This window comes from Apteryx rowi, unplaced genomic scaffold, assembly GCF_003343035.1.
Source record: "Apteryx rowi isolate R43461 unplaced genomic scaffold, aptRow1 scaffold_2, whole genome shotgun sequence".
Lineage (NCBI taxonomy): Eukaryota > Metazoa > Chordata > Aves > Apterygiformes > Apterygidae > Apteryx > Apteryx rowi.
Window position 1 is genome coordinate 9739003 of NW_020448307.1, and position 5803 is coordinate 9744805.

Genomic DNA, 5803 nt, shown 5'->3' on the forward strand with positions numbered 1-5803 from the left:
CAGCACGGCACCCCTGGGCACAGCACCCCTGCGCTGAGCATGGCACCTCCCGGTCTGCAACCCCCAGCACGACACCCCCAGCCCCCACTGTCCCCCCAGTGCTGCACTTTGGGGCACAGCACCCAGAGTATGCCCCTGCCACTGCATCCCCCACCAGGCATAGCACCCCCTGGTCTGCACCCCCTGGCAGTCCCCGGGCACAGCACCCCTGGTTTGCGTCCCCACACCGGCGTTGCACCCCACTCTGCACCCCGTAGGTCCCCCCAGGCCTTGCATCCAGCCGGCACCCGGGTGCTTTGYGCCCCCCTGGGCCCTGCACCCTCCCCGCTGGGCGCTGCACCCCCAGCCAGCCCTGGCACGCCGCGCTCCCCCAGGCACGTGCCAGGGTGCTCTGCCCCAACCCTGCTTGTGGGGGACAGCAGGAATCGAGGCCCCCCTGTGCCCTGCTGCCCTCCCTCCCTGCGCCCCGTGGTTCCCCTCCTTCCTATGCCAGGTGATGCCCAGGAGGTGCCCCCCACCCAGCCTGGCACCCCCCAGCCCTGTGTGCACTGCAGGGAGGGTCCCTGCTCTGCACCTGCTGGCCACCGTGGCTCTGAAGAAGCCCGAGCTGTCCCCATACGCCAGGGGGGGACACAAGCATGCCAGCCCCGGTGCCATCGGGGCACAGTGCCCCAGCAAGCAGCACCGTCCTCACCTGTGCTGGGAGTGGGCAGATGGCAAGACGGGGGGATGCGTCGGGCCRGGCCGTGAACGAGGGGCGACGGGTGGTGAGGCTGGGTCAGGCGCCCTGCGGGAGCGGGAGCCTGCTGCCAGCGCAGCCCTGTGCCCAGCGGCCCAGGCCCAGGCAGGGGACACAGGGTGGCAGGGCCGTGCAGCCAGCACCGCGCAGAGCTAATTTCATTAGCAGCTCTCGATGAACAATTAACAAGATGCTCTGATGCCCTCAAGAGCTTAAGTGGGTGCGAAGCCAAGCACAGCCAGCGTAGCTCTCCCGCTAGCCTGCGGCGTTGCCTCCGTGCCTCGCTGCTGGCAGTGCCCAGCAATGCCAAGCGCATCGCCGGGCGCCGTGGGGAGCCTGGCTGTCCCCGGCTTGTCCCCTGTGCGCCCTGTGCTGGGGCTCCTCTGGATGTCCCGCCACCCCTGTGCGCAGGGAGGTTGTTGGCGACACCAGGACCAGGTGCTTGCCACGCGCCCGGGGAGCGCCGCAGCAAGCATGGTGTGGGAGTCATCCCCGACACGCGGGCATAGGGTGGCGTGTGCCCGGGGCCCACAGCGTGGCCGTGCCCCTGAGCCACGCACGCGCGCTGGGGCGGTGCAGCCAGGGAGGCCCGGCATGGCCCGAGCGCAGCCGGGGGGGCACGTGCCCCCGCCGCAGCACGGCGAGAGCAGCCTTGCACGGGCCGGAGAGCGGGTGCGTGTGCGGCCGGCTGCCGGTGCTTCCTGCTCATCCTGACGGCAGCGGATTTTGTATCTGATTTTCATAAGACGAAGATCTTGTTAAAATCTCCCCGAAACGGCAGACTCATTGCCATGGCCCTCCCATGCCAATAGGGTCGTGCACYGCAGTGCAGGTGCAGAGCAGGCGGGGCAGCACCCATGGGTCCCTGCTCCCCATCCCGGCTCACCGCACTGTGCCAGAGCACGGTCCAGTCTGTGCCACGAGTGCCGACACCTCCCGCACGGGACCGGCGGGGGGAAAGGCCGGAGGGTCTGGCGGAGCGACCCGCTCCCGGCCCTCCGTGCCCCACGTGGGCAGAAGCCCTGGAGCCGACACAAACACCCTCCTTCAGGCTTGCTCGTTATTACTAATGGCATTTGCATGGAAACAGGATGTTTTTACTCCTCGCGGCTCCATCTGCTCCTGCTGAAGTCACCGCCGCCGCACGTGAGCTCACCAGGGGCTGCCATGGGAACGACGGCGGAGCGCCGGGCAGCGCAGGCTCGCCCCGCGGGAGCGATGGGCACCCGCCGGGCTCTCGCCCTCCTGCCCGCCCGGGCTGCGGTGGCGGTGGTGGCATGGTGGGTGCTGCATGCCGGGGAACGGCACGGGAGGGGAGCCGGTACCAGCGATGCCAGCACTGGGGATGCTGTGACCAGGGCTGGCGGTGCTCTTGGGCACCCGCCGGGCAGGAGGCCCGGGTCCCCCGGCACAGCGCCAGCCCCGTCTGCTCTTCGCGCCCTTCTCCCGGCTTCCCACGCCGGCTTTGGGTGCCGCATGGATGCTGTGCACCCTGTGGCACGTCCTCCTGCGCCCCAGCGCCGTGGGGCTGGCGGGGAGCGCCCTGTGCAGCCCCGCTTTGCCCAGCTGTCGTGACATGTGCTGCTGTCATGACCTGTCGTGACATGCTGCTGCCGTGCCGCGGCGGGGTCCCCCGGCCGTCCCTCCTTCCCCACAGCCTGGCACTGGCAGGGCCATCACTGGGGAAGCGGCTGAGCGCACTGACGAGTTAATAGACTCTAATTAATACAGATTGGGGAGATCACTTCCAATTCCGCTCGCTCTCCCTCTTGCGGAGGAGGAGCCGAGGGGGCGGAAGAGCCAGCTCCGGCTCCGCGGCCGCCCGAGTCCCGGGCTCTGCCGCCGCACGGGCCATGCCAGGCCAGCCCGTGCCCGCGGGGATGCGCAGGGTGCTGCCCTGCCTGCCACCCCCGGCCCGCACAGCCCCTCCGGCCTCACCGCCGGCCCCGCAGGGAGGCTCAGCACCCACGTTCGCCTGAGCCGCGCCGAGCTGGAGGGCTGCTCCCACCGTCGGGGTTGACCACGCTGATCCCTGCTGCATCCCACTAAGCACCGTGTGCCAAGAGGCAATTAGGAGGATTTATTGGGGATGTTAGAGCAGGGCCCCGGGGTGCTGGCAGCGGTGTGCATCCCGCGCCTCCCTGCAGGGCCTCGGCACGGGGACGGCCGAGGCGTCTGGGTGCCCCAGGCCACTCGGCGGGATGGCATAAGGGCTACAGGACTCCGGGGCGTCAATGCGGAGGGACGTCTCGCCCGGTGCCAGCCCTCTCCCGGCCGCGGCAGGGCCGTGGCGGTGCCCAAGCAGCCCCACGCCACGCTGCGGGTGAGGAGGGGACGGGCACGGTGCCAGCGTGGCCAGCTCCGGGGGCGGCCCCGGCTGGGCAGCTGGCAGGGGCATCGGTCCTGCGGCTGCAGCACAGCCCCCCGGGGCGGACGCCCGCCGTGCTGGCCCTGCCGGGTGCTGCAAATGGATTATTACTCGGGGTAATTAAGATGGGATTAAAAATTAATTCTTTTCTCCAGAGCGCCGTGGTCCGGGCTAAGCTGCGTGCTGCAGCCTTTGTGTGAGGGCTTTTTCTGGAAGAAATTGGATTGGGACGGAGATGGAGGGAAGGAGTTACCGGGGGCGCCTGGCGGCGTGGCACAGCTTGGAGCATCTCCGCTGGCCGCAGCAGCGCGGCACCACGGCCATCACCTCTTCCTCCTCCTGCCCAGGGACACCGGCAGCCCCGGGCACCGCTGTCACCCTCACTGCCCGCCCGGGTACTGCGTCCCGCTGGCCTGATCCACCTCCGGGGCTGAGCTGAGCCTCTGCCCACCCTGCCGGCCCCTGGCCCGGCTCCCACCTGGCCTGGGCCGCTGTGGGCATGGCCAGCACCAAGATTTTCTAAACTCYCATCAAATATTTAAATAGGTATTTGAGCTCATGTATAATGGATTGCCCTCACGCTTCCTCCCTATCCATTTGCGGTATTTAAGGAAGTAGAATATTAAACACCATTGTATTAGCAAAACTGCCTCTGCTTAATTGAGTTACAAACGGAGAAGGTGCTGACGAGTAAACGATGCATAATGCATGGCCCCGGCACACCAGGACGCGGCGGCGGCGGCCCCGGGCGCCAGCCTGGCCGTGGGGACGCCGCGCGTGGCGGGGCCGGGCCGCAGGACCTCGGCGGAGAGCGGGCACTGCCTCGGCTGAGTGCGACACGCAGGGCCGGGATGCGTGCCGGAGCACGGCGCGGCATGTCCCCGGCCTCATCCTGCGCAGGGAGGCAACGCGTGGGACACGGTGCAGCCCGCTGGCAGTGTGTGCCGGGCGGTCGCGGCCGCTGCTCCATGCTCTCCATGCTGCCGGCCGGGCCGCTGCGCGGGGTCCCAGGGATGCACCTGGGACCGGCCTCCGCCACCCCGGGCCTGGCCACCGCCTGGGGCGCTCGGAAACAGAGCCAGGCGCCGGGGAACAAACCCAGCCCTAGAACAGACAGATTATGAAAATGGAAAGTAAATAAATACGGATGTTGAGGACCTAATTTTGATAAGAGGATTTTCAAAATTAGCCATTTGCAAGAGTAGATTAACTACGTTTAATGCTGGGGGTGGGAAGCGCTCGATTAAGATACACAGCAAAGCCCGGCTTGGCCCAGCCCTCTCCTTGCAGCCTCCAGCACCCGCCGAAGCGCTCGGTGCTTTTTAAGGAGACTAATTTGCCGCTGGCGTGCTGGTAAACAGGCCGGCTGAGCCAGGCCGGCTCCGGTGCGAGGGGGCGCAGCCCCCGTGCCAGCCCTCGAACCCTTCCCGGCACAGCAGGATGCAGCCGGGCACGATGCCATGGTGCTGGGACCTCATCGGAGAGTGCCGGGGGGGGGGGGTCCGCGAAGGGAGGGAGTGACGGGGCAAAGCCCTGAGCGTGCCCGGCACCTCCTGGGGGCGGGGGGGAGCTGGAGGCAATGCCCTGCTCCCCACCGCCGTGCCTGCGCGGAGGGCTGAATCGGGGGCAAAACGCAGCCCTGCGCCCGTCGGTGTGCAGCCGGCGTGCCCGGGGCCGGCCCTGGCAGCGGGTGCTCCCCCCGGAGCCGGCGCCGATGCGGGCAGGGAGCAGCTCCTCCGCAGGCAGCGCTGCAGGCGCTGGGTGCCCAGGGCCGTGGGGCATCCACGTGCGCCCCGGGGCTGGGCGGGAGCGGGGGGCTGCCAGGGCTCCCGGAGGCTTTTTGCATCCTCCGTCTCGGATTTTCTATCCAGGCAGCCAAGCAGAAATCTCATTACAGCCCGGCACAAAGGCAGCGTCCCCRAGCGTGGCTCGGAGCTGGCGGGGCTGGGGTGGGCACGGTGGGGAGCAGCGGGCACCCCGGAGCTCAGGCAGCCGTTGGGGTGGCGAAGGGGCCACGCAGGGCCTGTGCTCCCTGCAACGCCCCCCCTCTCCCCTGCACCCCCCCCGGCAGCGCCCGGCGCCACTGCAATGCTCCGCACCTCCCTGCCACCCCCGCAATGCCCCACGCAGCCTCTCCACCCCTGCAGTGCCCTGCGCCCCCTCTGCCCCCTCCGCAGTGTCCTGCCCCGGGCAGGGCAGGGCCCGGCGAGCCCAGCAGCCCCACGCGCCCGGCGCAGCCTGCGCTCCCGCAGCAGCAGCGAAAGGCAATTAATTAGCAGGGCGGTGGGAGAGCAGCCGGCAGAGCTGCTCTGGGATCGATGGGCGCATCGACCGGCTGGGAAACACCAGCTCTCCTGTAGAGAGCCCCGGGGCTGGGCGAATGGGCAGGGGGCCCGGTACCCCCCCCCCCCCCAGTTCCCGGAGCCAGCTGTTTGGTTGCTGCCGAGAGGTTGCTGCCAGCTGATGGGACCTAACCCTGGGGCACCGCCAGCCTCTGCAAGGGGACCGTGGGGTGCACAGGGTCACAGCAGGGCACGGTGCAAGGAGGGGAAGCACAGACACAGGCAGCGCTGCCTGCCACATGCCCTGCGCCCCGGCAGTCCCGGGCCTGCGGCTGCTCCCCCCAAGCCGGGAGAGCGGCAGGTCCCTGTGCCATTCCGCAGGGAGGCGGCAGTGCTAACGGAGCCACCCCCCCC